This window comes from Bemisia tabaci, chromosome 5 (genome assembly GCF_918797505.1).
Source record: "Bemisia tabaci chromosome 5, PGI_BMITA_v3".
Taxonomy (NCBI): domain Eukaryota; kingdom Metazoa; phylum Arthropoda; class Insecta; order Hemiptera; family Aleyrodidae; genus Bemisia; species Bemisia tabaci.
Genome location: NC_092797.1, coordinates 55,198,279 through 55,212,977, shown reverse-complemented (window position 1 = coordinate 55,212,977; position 14,699 = coordinate 55,198,279). Strand labels below are relative to the sequence as shown.

Genomic DNA, 14,699 nt, shown 5'->3' with positions numbered 1-14,699 from the left:
GGTTAACACATGCAAAGTTTAGTCACAAAAACCAAGAAAATGCTGGAACGAAATAATTCCCGAACATTACATTTCGCAAAAACAAGCCACAATTGAGCCTCAAACAAGCCTCGAATAGCCGAAGCTAATCGAGTTAAAATTGGTCACGTATTGGAAAACTAGCCCAAATCATACAGAATCAAACAAGGGCACCTAGGTCAAAATTTCTAGTTCTGCCACTATATGTTTAGGCACAACGACAATAAATCCAGAGCTATGAGGATGCCTAAATATTACTGGGTAGGGTTTTGCAGCAAAAAACCAAAATTGTATTAAAAATGGGCGAATATCCAAACGTGATCAAACTGGTGATGTCTCCGTAGCGGAGACCTGGCTCACATCTCACGCGTCAGGACTAGCTGGATGGTTAGATTTTGTAGTAAGGTTCGTTCCAAAAACCAAAATTTAAGAAAAAACACGCTTCATCACAAATTTTCCCAAAGGAAACGATCTGATATCGGTGTAAAAAATGGGCTCGTACGATTGTCGTTACGGGGTTCGAATCTGAGCAGCGTTGCGGTTAAGCGCGTCGGGTACAAAAGCGTGACAAAGCGTTCGGGTAGAAAAAACGAAACGGAAATCGCACAGGGTGTAAAATCGGAGCGATGACGGAATAAACACTAGCGAGAACGTGAAAATCGGGAGGAAAACGGTGAAATTGATGAAAAACGAGTAGAAAAAAACGGCGGTGGAAGCGCGCGACGGACCAAAATCCAGCTTACGGCCAGGGTGACTGGTACTCGCACGCTCCGAGCTGGATTTCGACCCCGCCGAGCTGCGCGCGCAGGCGGAGTTACGCCCGCCACCCCGATCCCTTTCGAAATAAAATTAGTACCTGTCGGGCCCTCATCCCTTCGCGATGTGCCCTCAGTTTCAGGCCCGTTTAACAGATAACGATTAGCCGAAAATCGAGGGCTCCACTCCGGCTAATATGATTAATTCCTCCTGCAGAGCTCCCAATGGCTTTTTCCGCACGCCGGCTATTGATGCTATCGAGCGTGACGATATATTTTACCCAATTCGCACTTTCAATAATCCTAGCCATGTATCTACGCAGGGAAAGTATTGCCATATCTGTACCGCTCTCCGATTTCTAGCTGGGGAATTGTGCATTCCTATTAATGAATTCGCCTTCAATTGAATAGGTAGGCAATACGGCTGCCAACGAGCAGCGGTACGGAGAGTGTTGCCATCTCTGAGTCACCCCTTCATTCTTGGCTAGGAATCGGTGAATGGGGTCAGTTGCGCTGGTCACAGAATCGTGTTTTGATGCTTGATTATTGTAGATCAGCTAAAAATATTGAGATTCGTCCAAAAAGCGACTTTCTATGTTGAATATTAACAGCTAGGAAATTGTGTGTTCCTTTTACGAATATATTTGGCAACGCACAGCGGTAGGGAGAGTGTTGCCATATCTGAATCAGTTGTTTTAAAAAGGGAACAAGCCCGTTTTGCATGAGTCTTTGATTGCATAAGAGGACATGCCAACTGACTCGACGAGGAATGGACCATGGACCTGTTCCTCTTTGAAAACAACTGATTCATCTATATTTCTCTCTGATTCATGGCAAAGAGCCTGAGCGCTCACCTTGAGGACCTTACATAAAATTGTTCAATTAACTAGGAAGGCAAAATGACTTTCAACGAACAGCAATAGAGAGAATTTTAGAATTTACCGAGTATCTATCTGTGCCACTCTCACAGGGAGTCTGTGTATTCATTTGAACGAATTATTCGCCTTAAATTGACTGAGTAGGCAAAAAATCTTCCAAAGGGTAGCAATAAAGGCAGAAAGTACTGCCACGTCTGTGCCGCGCTCTTAGATTCCTTGCTCGGAAGCTGTGCATTCCTGTTAATAAATTCGCATTCAATTGACCAGGTAGGCAAAACGACTTCCAACGAACAGCAATTGAAAAAGTATATTTCCATGTCTGTGCCACTTTCTGATTCCTGGCTAGAAATCTGTGCATTTCTGTGAACGAGCTCGCCTTAAATTGACTGAGTAGGCAACACACTTCTAACGAGGGGCAATAAGGCCCGAGATTATTGACATGTTATGTGCCTTCCTCTGATTGCAAACTAGAGATGTATGTGCATTCCTGTGAACAAATTCATCTTCGATTGACTAGGTAGGCAAAATGACTTTCGGCGGACAACAATCAGAGAGCATTGCCATGTCTGTGCCCCCCTTTGATTGGTTTAGTAGAGATTCAGGGCTTTGATGAGCTTCTTAGTATCCGATGTAAAGAAACCTGGCCTGGGTATTTCGAGAGAAATATAAGTGATACTTACAGAAAAAGTGTGACTCTAGATAGAAATATGAGTCCAATGTTGTTTAAGACTAACCTTCTTTTTCATCGCCCGATTAAACTGCTAAAAGTATATTGTCTTGAGACTTTGTTACGTAAAAAGGATAATGGAGAATTTGCAAGGGTCTGAAATTTGATGAATTTCCTGTTTAAGTGGAATCCTTTGAGTGAACTGAACACGAAGATACCCTTGATTCATAAATTGAGCAATTATTAGAGGAGATATGACAAAATAACCGATTCTGCTAGAATACATGTGTTTAAATGGGAAATGCCGCCAGATGACGTCACAAGGCGGCACATTTTCTCACTTTTAAATCAATTTTTCTCCAATTTCCCTTGTCAGAAAAAAATTATGAAAAATATTGCGAACTCAGCTCATTAGGCACTTTCAGATGAAGCAATAAAAAAATTGCGTGCAAATTCTCCATTCAGGTTATCAAAGTATAAATGATTATGGAATATTCCAAGACAACGAGTGAGGTGCGTTCGGTGTGAATTTGCAGTGAGTATAAAACCTCAAAAGAGGTTCAAACAACAAAAGGTGTTGGGGCATCTTTTAAAAATAAAATAAAATTTACATCCTTAGCATTATGACCGGCATCATCCTTTCCATTATCATTCCACACGTTAATTCCGTTCGCCTTAATTAATGTAATAAAAGAGAGCTGGTCTGCATTCGGAGCAATAACTTTATTTTTCCTCCTTTAATGAGTTTTACAGATCTAGAACATGAATTAACGAGATGAATCTTGAATGAAAAATAGGTCTTCAGATTAAGATATTTTTGACGAATAATTATTCTAGGAAAAGCTTTTCTAGGCTGAGAGAAACTACCCTAAAGGTTCCGTTAATTTTCCTCCGTAATTGATGCTACACAGCTAATTTTGCGGCCGCACAGGACTTTGCACCGAGATAAGTTTTCGATTTCCGAGACTCGCTGAGGTACATCGAGAATATAACTATCGAATTTCTCCGTTGAATTTTCAGTAAATGCTCCCTATGCAATATCTTGCCGGCAACTTGGTAAATCGCGACACAGCACGATGTAACAATGCATCAAAGTATGTGTTAGAAAAATCTAACGCGCCTTCAATTTCTGGAAACACAACACGAACATCCGTGGAGCACGAGGAGTTGCATCAAAACCAGTGACGTTGCGTGCTCTGAGATTTATCGATCGATCTGCCATTTAAACCTATGGAAAAGGATCGATAAACAGGGTGTTCGTAATGAACACCTTAATGATCGATTCTTCACCGTAGCTTCAAATGGAGAAATATCGATAATCGATCATTCACGAATCTTCACTGATTAAAGCGTTGATATTTGCCTGTAAAATAGTTTATTTAACTTTAAATATTAATGTTGCGAATTGACATTAATAAACCACGCCGTAGGGGAAGAAATCCTTTGAACGCACTATGGTGGGATCATAGACCAATGGTTGAAGGGCCTCAGCGTATGATTTGCTTTAGGTTGTGGAGCCATGCTTTGTGACCCCACAACCGAAAATTTTAATAAAAAAGCATCCTTATGACCATGAAAATGGGTTAGGTTAGGGTAGGCTAGGTTGGGTTAGGTTAAATCTGATTGTCCCACAACCATTGTGGGTTTATTTGAACATTTTATTCTCTGATACAAATGTTTGGTTGCTAGAGACACATGTTGTGTTTCCCGTTGTGTTCGATGTTGTGTGGTCTGTACCAGCAAAGACTCTGGGAATCCAACCAAAACGATGTGTTGGTGCTAACATACCATTTGAGTCCAATCATAGGGAGGATTTCAGGGCATTTTGTCGACGATTTTTTGTCCGCGCACCTGCTTTGCTGGTAGTTTACGTCCACGCAAAAAATAAGCAACACTAACTTGGTCCAAGCGTTCTATTGCAGTCCGTACGTAAAATTACATTGGATTGAGAAAATTAAGAGAGAATATTTTGTTGTTATAGTAACTTATTTTTTAAATAAAATGTTACTATCTTCTTTTGATCATCTTTTCAAATTGTCATTCGTGAATATTTGGTTTTATTTCCATCCTTAAAAGTTTCGATGTAAAATATACGTTGTACATACCTTTTTTCATATTTAATGAAAATATTACTTCATTTTAGGCATTTTACGTTTTTAAAACGTGGCAAACATTTGTAAAACCTATTTTGAGCGATGGCATCGATATGAATCTCAATGAGCAGTAGTTGTGTTAAAATAAACCATACAAAAATGAATCAGGGAGGAAAAAAACCAAGAAGCACGCAATCTTTGGTTGTAACCCATCACTCTTTTAGAATCAAATACGTCCTATTTCGAGCGTTTGGTTGCGTTTATACCACGCTGCAGCACAGTAAAAGCGCTAAATATAAATAAAAAAAATCAAAGAGCTTTCGAAATCATTGAATTTCACACGGATCTACTTTAAAATTTACAAAACACCCATTATATTTTCTTTTAATACATTTTTTTTCATCAATTTAAATGAGAATAATCCATGCAGAGTGCGCAAACATTTCAAATCATGAGTTAAAAAACGCTGATTCCACGAGTTTAAACATTAGAGCCGAACACAGAGCGGAGTGGCGTGCTGCCAACGCGAAAAGCGCACTGGCGCCTGGCAAACCTAAGAGGATACTTCACGCATTGCGCAATGCTTGAAGTATCCACTTAGGTTTGTAGGCGCCAACACGCTGGCCGGCCACCCGCCGCGCCGTCCGCAGCTTGCCACAGCGCTTGAAGCAACTATTTCACAACGGAGGTTTTGCATAGTATCAAACAAAAATGAAGACGCTCCAACATATTAAGAATGACAGGCATCATTTACGAGTACGGAGCCTTCCTCGCATAATACATCAAGATACTACGGCACAAAAGGAGAGCAGTAGTCCAAAAACCAACCAATTCATAGCAACCGTACTTAATAACGTTTAGCATAATTTTTGAACTTCATTAGAGAGAAAAGTGACTCGATGTAGGCAGAAACATTCTTGATTATGCCGCCAAGAAGATTTTACTTTGAATCAAGAATAAAATCTCTGAATGAAAGCGGGTTTCTGATTGATGGAAATGAATTTTCTAGCCATTGGTATACGATTCCACCATAGTGTGCTCAAAGGATTTTTCCCCGTATGACGTAGTAAATTAATTTCAATTCGCAACATTAATTTTTAAAATTAAAGAAACTATTTCACTTTATTGGTTAAAGGCAAATATCAACGCTTTAATGAGTGACGAGCCGTGAATGATCGATCATCGACATTTCTTCACTTGAAGCTACCGTAAAGAATCTATTACTAAGGTGTTCGTAGCGAACACCCTGTTTTTCGATTCGTTTTCATGGGATTAAATAATAGATCATCGATAATCCCAGAGCACGCTACGTCACTAGTTTTAGTGCAAATCCTCGTGCTCCACGGATGTCGGTATTGAATTTACAAGAGATCAAGATGAAACACTCCAGTGTTGGAGACACCAATCGTTAATGCACCTTAAAATGTGACTTTGTTACGACTTGTCTCGATCTAATTGAGATCGTCGTACGATTTTTACTTAACTTCAATAGGAAATTTGCAGATGTTTTAAATTTTATGAATTTAATCTTCAAAAGGATACTGCTAGGAAAACTGAGTACGAGGATATCCTTGGTTTCCAAATAGGACAATAATTGGAGGAAATATGACAAAATAACCGAATCTGCTAAAATGCATGTGTTTAAATGGATAATGCCGCCAGATGACGTCACAAGGCGGCAAATTGTCTCACTTTTAAATTTATTTTTCTCCAATTTCCAATGTCAGAAAAAAAATAAAAAAAATACTCTGATCTCAGCTCATTAAGCACTCTCAGATGAAGCGATAAAAATTTTGTGTGCAAATTCTCCATTGTACAATATTGTGATTTGTTTACACTCGACGCTCTACACGGTATATTCTACACTGAACCGTAGGCGGATTAATTATACGAAGTTCCTGTCCGAATTTAATCCGGTGAGTGAAATGGAAGAACAACGAAAATGCGAGGAAAATCGAGTTAGGGCTAAAGGCTCCTGTTATTGCGGGTAGTCAGAGAGGTGGATATGGGTTGGGCGTAATTGGAAACCGCACGAGTTACCAGCCAATTAATGATGAGCTGACGTTGAAGCTCCGAAACTAACGACATAATTTCATTCCTTGTTAACCTAATGGGGTCCTTGCAGACATGTCTTACGCCTTGGCGAGACCATTAATTTTCCCGGTCGTTTTGCGGCGAAAACAAGAAAAACACCGAAAAGTCCCCGTGTAACCGTCCACCAGAGGCGGGCCTTTGTGCCGTAAAACTCGAATAAGGAATCGATGAAGTAACATAATCTTATAGGGACTAATTTAAGGAAATGATGAATTAACTTCTATAGAATGGTTGCGTCATTCTTGCAACATTTGGACGTATTCATGCTAAATGGAACTATGTACAAGTGGAAGCATGGGGTGTGCTCGTGGAAGCTGCATAAGAAACAATGTAAAAGTGGATGGAGTTCCTTTTGAGAAAATTGAAAAGCGGGATTTGACATTGAATCAAAAGGGACTGAGCGCTAACTCGATGAGCCGTGGACATGCGACAAAAGCGTTATGGACAGGGCTCATGAGTTAAAAACGAGCGAGAACGACGACGGAGACGGCTTCTTGTCTTTGACGTCACTGCCGCTTTAAAATCCCCATTCATTCTTATGACCCTCAACTAACGAGAACACCCCATCGTTCCAATAGCAAACAAGTTGGATTTTGCAATCGCTAGCGATGGCAATATTCGTCATGGGAACGTTAGCTTCTGGGATATGAAAATGTTAAGGTACAGTTCGTTTGTAGTATCTTCTGAATTGAAGGGGCTATGTAATTTTGTGTTGACATCTCTTTTTTAACATTTTTAATTATTTTCTTTGCATACAAGAAAGCTGTTATGTACCAATTATTTATTTTCGTTGGATTATTATATGGTTTTCGGAAGTTAACGCATTTAAGTTTCAGGTTCGCTTTTTCGGCGTAAAGTATACATAAGGTGTCCCAAAAGCACCGGGACTTGTTCTGTAACTTCGAAAGTAAGATAGATACAGACATGATCTTGATCTCATTTTAAAGATCAACTCAATACCTATCGATTAAAACCAAGATCAGCTCAATCGGATAAAAATTGACCGAGTTATGGCAATTTGAAATCAGCGAGGAAAGTTTACGCCTACGGTTTTTAAGGAAGATTCTTCATCGCCGTAAATCGAAAAGTCGGCCGATAAAGTGATGCTTATTGTGTTTTTTTATTTTCGAGGTGTCATTTATCAACATTTTGTACCATCAAACACAACAGTTGACAGTGCGTATTATTGCAAAGTACTAAAGGAGTTGAGAATGCACATTTCCCGGAAACGGTCGGACTTGAAAGCTTCGTGGATACTCCATCAAGACAATGCGCGGCCTCACACATCGAGCTTAACACGTGAATTTATGAGTAAAAATGGAGTTGAAACAATCCCTCATCCCCCTAATAGCGCTGACTTGGCTCCATGTGATTTTTGGATGTTTCCCACGCTTAAAAAGGAGCTTCGCGGACGAAGATTCGTATCGAAGACCGAAATCCAGAATGCAATTCAAAACTTCTTCAACTCCATCCCAGAGGAAGAATTCAGGAAAACAATGTTGGATAAGTGGCAAGAGCGCATGAAAAAGTGCATCCGGTTTGATGGACGGTACTTTGAAAAGCAAAAGGAAATTATGGAAGATTCGGAGGAAAGTGGATACGAATATTAACTTTTTGAATCCTGGTAAGCGAAAAATCTTCCTAAAAACCGTAGGGGTAAACTTTCCTCACTAATTTCAAATTGTCATAACTCGGTCAATTTTTATTCGATTGAGCTGATCTTGGTTTTAATCGATAGGTATTGAGTTGATCTTTAAAATGAGACCAAAATCATGTCTGTATCTATCTTACTTTTGAAGTTACAGAACCAGTCCCGGTACTTTTGGGACACCCTACGTATGATATTTTTACTCTACACATATGCCCGAATACGCATCATAAGGGACCTATGTGCTTCCTAAGTTGCCAAGTATTAATTATTGTTAGATGATTGGTCTAAAACATTCAATACAACCAGTAAAAATTAGCTGTCCCCTACGAGATTCGAACCCCCGCTCGCAACAAAAAGGAAGCGTATCGAAGCGCTAGACTTGGCGTCTCAAACATCCGAGCTATCTCGACGACTCATTCTTGAGAGAAAAGATAACAGTTAAGTGATCTCGGACGCTGAGCGGGGCTTCACAAAAGACGACCTTGACATCCGGCCACTGCTGTAAAAAGACAGCGGATTAAGTGCATTTCTCTGTGAGACATTGTTTGCCTATGCTTTCATGTGTCACAAGGTTCTTCTCAGGTTGCATTTGCTATCGCGGCAGTAAACTGAGGCAATATTTCTGTATTCATGGATTAAATCCATCAATCGAGTTCTGATTTTGGCTCATATATCCGTAACGGGTCCTCCAGAACAATTTTCCGCCTTGTACGATGGTTATTATTTCTTTATATCTATGTTTAAAATTTGAGGTGGGATAATGGCGGCTTCTCAAGAGCAACGAGGTAGGCGATCTTTTGCACCAACGAACAGAAAACTGATGGCGAAAAATAGCCAATGAAAACCTCCCAAAAAAAAGAATTTGCCTAAAAACGGAACTTCGTGGTTCTGCGCAGATTTACCAGTCAGACACGACATCTCAAGTGGAAAAAAACTCGCTGAAAGCGAATTTTAGAAATCAACACAACTTGACGTAGAGACATGATTGGCTAAAAAATACAACGGTTTTTGATACATCGGAAAATCAACCAAAAATCGGAGACTGGGCGAAACGCTCAAGGTCGCAGAGGTATAGGGAATCCCATAGCGAAAGCAACGGAACGATTGTAATATCATGGGGAACTCCGTTCCCATGACAAAAGTTCCTTTTAGCATCAATACGTCCATTTGACGTATCAATTTGCGATGGTTACGTTACGATCTTAGTCGTATCGATTTGCGATATTGCTACATTTGACGCATAGATTTGCAATGGTTGCTGTATTCGACGTATAGATTTGCGCTGATTGCTATGTTTGACACATTCATTTACAATGGCTCCAACAAAAACAATATGAGATAACATTAAGCAATGAAAAACAATCAAATAAATCGTAATCCACATGGCAAAATAAACTCACGGTACATAATGTATGATCACGGTCACACAAGAAGAAGAGTCCTTACCTGAAACAGACAAAAAAAACATCATGCTTTGAATTGATGAACTTTCTCATTAAGGTTTCAAGACAATTTGTTCAACTTAAATATATTTCTTTGAGCCGAAGAATTTTTTTTTTTTTTTTTTTTTTTTTTAAATCAGGAAAGTAATAATTTTTTTTCTAGTGTCTGCTTCCTTTCGGAGTTTTTGCGGAGAAATGTGAGAGATATTCTGTCTCTGAGTTGGGCACCTTGAGTCGTGGTGACAGCATGTGACCTCGGTCTGGTAAGCGAAAAGAACAAAAACAAGGTCAGTGTGGACAGTTTTGCGGATGGAACGGATATTGCAATCTCCTCTTTGAAGAACGTGGGGTTTCCAGGACGCGCTGCTAGCACGCTGCCGTCCGAAGCAAAATAAAGGAATATAAATACCCTAATATTGCCAACTTTCTTCCGACTCGATTGAAATGAAAAATGAACACTTAGGTCATGTCAGAAACAGATTAGGAAAATGGAAATTTTGAAGTTAAAAATTTACTTATTCAGGAGCCACAAGAGTCCATCTAACTTGATCCGAAATTATACCTAGACATCTTTCAGAAAAACTTATGGTACAAAAATTTACTCGAGGGTTTTGACGGATTCCTACAAATTTAGTGGAACATCAGACTGAGAACGAAATCACATTCTCCAATGCATGAACCTCTATATAATTTTACGTGAAATAAAGTGAACATAATACAAAAATCAAAACTCAACTCATGAGAGATAAACACAGAAAAAATGGATGTCAGAGAATACGTGCATTCCACAATTTTGGACGCTATGCTCACTTCGATTTTTCGGAAAAATCATCCCCAATTAAAGTGAGCATGGATTCCAAGATCTTGGACGTGATGAGCAACCGAACATTATATAGCTGAGCATGTAGTCCAATATCATGGATGCGATGAACATTACCCATTTTCACCCACTGCAAAGATTATAAACGGGAATGGACCGGGGAATTAGGGGCACGGCAAGGAGCGAACGGAATGAGAGAAGGAAAGGAGATAGGAATTCGGGAATGGGTTGATCAAAGATTACGAAAGCAGTTCAATTTGTGTAATCTTTATTCCCGTTTCTGACATCCATGAGCCGCGTTTTCTTAACTCTCTCTAAAAAGGATCTCTAAGGGTTCCTAGATCTGGTGTGCTAAAGAAACACGCCGTATGAGTCATCAAGCGTGGCCAAGTTTCTTTCGACAAAGCACTAATTTTCGAGAAAATTTGTGAATACGTCTCTTCCAATTGTTTAAAGAATTTGGTTTGTGATTTGGCGTTATAAGTCTGAAAATGTCAAGGAAAAATATTCATAACTTTACCAGTCATTACCAACCTTTACATTGAAAGGGGAGTCTAGACTGGCAGCGATCAGAGGTAAGATTTAGATGTTTCAAAAGCTGACCTAAAGTTTGATGATATGAGAAGACTCTACTTGTCTAAACTGATCGAAAGTGAAAAACATCACACTGAGTTGTATTTTTGTTGAACACTCACTTTTTTATCCTGGTTATTCCTGCATGCTTCCAATTATCCTGATCCTGGCCTTCCTAATTTTTTTTTGGATTTTTCGGTTAATAGGTGACGAAAATACAAATATATTTGATAAAAAAAAATCTAGATCAGCCCCAAACAGTGAAAGTTTGACTTAAATACTACTAAAGCCTGATAAAATCATTGAAGTAAACTTTGTATATTTCCTCATGTAAAATTTGATTTCTTTGGCACATTAACGTTGACTGATTCATGCAGGAAGAGCACTGCCATGTCTGTGTGGTCCTTCAACTGAATCAGGAGCTGAAAGTGATTAAGGGACCTCCAATTCTCGAAGTATAACGTCCTCGATAAAGAAAATTCTAAGACAGATTTCTAGACAGAAATCGCAAAGTCACATTTTGGTAGAAAACCGCAGGGTTTTGTGATCAGTTCTAAATAATCAAAATTGTTTTATGTTTCTTTGCCAATGATTTGACGAATTTAGAGTTTTTCCTCACCTAAAAATGTATTTAATGAAACTCTTAAAGATGAAAGATGTTGGATGATATTGCAAAATTAATTGCTGACTTTCCGTATATCAGCCACCCGCCTGGTTGACAGTTCACCAAAGTCCCCGAATTGTGTGATATACTTTTCATAAGGATGGCTCAGGAATAATACTGTCTGTCTGCAATCTGACGATTTTGCAAAACGTAGAGGGAGCTCCGCCATTCTCATTATTTTAAGATTAGATTTGAACTTTTTTCATACACTGCAGCGGATTTACAGCACTCCCATGAGGAATTGGAAAAAAGAAAAACATCAGCTTGCGTATTAAATACTGAAGAAAGCGGCAAAGCCGCTAACTCGTTCTCGTCAAAATTATCGGTTAGGCCCTAGTCCTCAATATTGAACATTGAACCAGGCGTGGAAAAGAGCTCTTTTTAAGCAAAATTTGGCAACTTTGAACCTCCGCAGCGACGCAAATTGTCGCGGGAGTAGTGCGGCAAAATAAAAAAGTAGAGAGCTGGAGCCACTCCAGCACTAAACTATGAGGGTGGACTTTAAAGCGAGTTTCCCTATTTCTTTTCCCGGCGACTAAGATCCCTCGAAACAAAGAGCAACCCGCGACGGAAACACTTTCAGCTTTGCAACAAGCTTAAGTTTTTAAGTTCGGCTAGTGGGTTGCCAAGAAAACACAAATTTTCTGCAATCATCTCGGGTGGAATCAGCGAAAGGGGATTACTTTTTATGGCAGAGAAGAGATTTCCTCTCTGCAGGGCTGTCTCATGGGTAAATTGTCATCCTCGCAAAAAGCAAATGTGGCGCCCCCTCCCCGCCAAACATCAAAAAGTGGAGAGGGGGTAAAAAACCACGGTGGGTAAGGGATTTGATTACTCTTCTTAAGACCACTGGATGGAATTACGTATTTCAGGATTCAAAATTAAACCTTTCAAAGCTCAAAAATGCCATACATATGAATGTGTGAAGAAGAAATTCTTCAGGAGAGTGGTTTTTCCACATTTTAATACAAAATCAGTGCTTTCGACGGAGGACAAATAAGAACTCTCTCAAAAAATGTTCAAATATTTTCAAACCAAGAGGTAGTAGAATACAAACTATGCGAAGCGATACTGTCTCAATAATGCTTCAATATCTCCAAATCCCCAGCAAACTTGGAAAAACATACTGCACCAACATTTAAACACCATTGTTCGTGAGATAGAAAACAATATTGCAACGGTACATTGCATCGATAATGAAGATCCGAACTGAAATTTTTGATCTGTGTTACAAAATCTGTGATCCAAATCAGTGTTAATTAATTGATCAAAATCAGTGATAGTACACTATTTTAGCAAATTCCAATTTTCGATATTGATGCAACGTCTTGTAATGGTAAAAGACCGTCGCTAATTCGATTTCACTTTTTTCATACGATGCCAGAAACGGAGAAGATTCTCGCATCTTGTTTCCCTCCGTATAAATATCGATTCTGGGCAAGGGAGGCTGCCTCACTAAGAATCGATCGTTTTACATACATTTAAATGGAAGAAAAACAGAATTGCCATATTGCAATACGCCGTCCCAACTTACCGCCTCTTTCTTCCCCCTGGCGAGATTCTGTCATAACCTGCAGATGACATTGTAATTATTGCTGTAAGGCATTTTTTACTTTTTTCCTTCCTCCTCGCATCTAAAATCGATTTTTACATACATTTAAATGTAAGCAAAACAGTGTTGCTCACTTGCCAGACTCGCTGATATTCGCCCCTCCTCTTCCCCTCCACCTAGTGCGATTCCGTCATGACCAGATGACATCGTAATTACCGAGAAGGCTTTTTCTGCTTTTCTCCTTACTCCTGACCTAGAATCCATTTTTAAAAAATTTAAATGAAGGCAAAACAACGTTGCCAACTTGCAAGACTCGCTGCTAATCACCCCTTCCCTTCCTCTCCCTCTGGTGAGATTCCGTCATGACCAGGTGACACTGTAATTGCCGCGAGGAAATTTTTTACTTTTCCTCCTACTGACAGGGTAGGGGAAAATTCCATTAATTTTGGAGCCTCCTCTTGCCTCCGCTCTGCAATTATTTTAAAGCTCTCTTGACACGCAGGGTCTAGACGGGGAAACTAGGGTAGCGAAGTTTTTGTTGAGCGCACAACTCACCTGACGTGTTACAGTAAAGAGCTGTAAGTGCGTTTCTGCGAGAGCTACGGATAGCACGTGCTCTTAAGTGTCTCGGGCTCATCCTAGAATAGACTTACGGCTTTCTCCCGTATCGCGGGAGTCACGCCCCATTGCCGGCTCTTGACGGCTCGTCACTTGGTGACAGCGGGCGATGAGTCCCATGCTCCCGCCTCAAGCAGAAACACCGTAACTCCATTTTAGTTTTTTCGATTTTTTCCCCCTCGCAAAATGGCTTAACACAGAAAACCGAATACAGCGTTTGTGGGAATTTTTTGTACCGAGAATATTTGCACACAATAAATGAAAAGATCAAATGCGCATTGATTAAACCGACGACGTTTGCGCACTGTGCACTGTTTGGCAACGTGTCACTATACGGAAATATCTCAGTATACTGCCATGCTGAGGAAGAACGCCGTATGAACATTCGAGATTTGACAAATTTCCTTTGATAAAACGCGAATTTCCTCGTAAATTTACGAATATTTTCCTCCCAATTTTTCAAATGATTTAGTTCACAATTTTACCCCAAGATTCTGAAAATTTCAAGAAAAAATAATCATGACTTTCCTAAAAGATAAACATTTTATCGAAGGAAATTTGGCAACTCTCGAATGTTCATACGGCGTTCTTACTTAGCACGGCAGTATAGAAGACAAGTTGAAAGGCTACAACAATAAGTGGGTAATTTAGAATTTAAGTGAAGGAACCTTGTCCTGGAGCTCCTGTTTGCAGCAGAACAGAATACCTATTTAGGGAAAGAAAGCACAAGTCGAAATATAAAGCTTTTAGGGCCCAAAAAGGCCGCCAACCTTCAAACACAAAAAATTCAAAAAAAATACCAGTGTCAATCCTCTAATTCCAATATAAAACCATGAATGTTCATAAATGAGCGTACCTCCGCAAAATCGGGTAA

The 14,699-nt window shown here is 39.6% G+C and overlaps 1 protein-coding gene across 16 annotated transcripts in view; it reads right to left on the bottom strand.

The window, feature by feature from the left end:
- sei (potassium voltage-gated channel seizure) overlaps window positions 1–14,699 on the bottom strand; it is a 380,532-nt gene that overhangs the window by 132,969 nt on the left and 232,864 nt on the right. For 2 of the 16 annotated variants that reach the window (XM_072300966.1, XM_072300965.1), the window contains exon 1: window positions 521–757. The exons of 13 other annotated variants lie outside the window; for them this stretch is intronic. The gene's annotated coding sequence lies outside the window, so the exon portion shown is untranslated. Of the gene's footprint in view, window positions 1–520; window positions 758–14,699 lie in introns of those variants that run through there. One more of the 16 variants, XM_072300967.1, reaches the window with a different exon arrangement.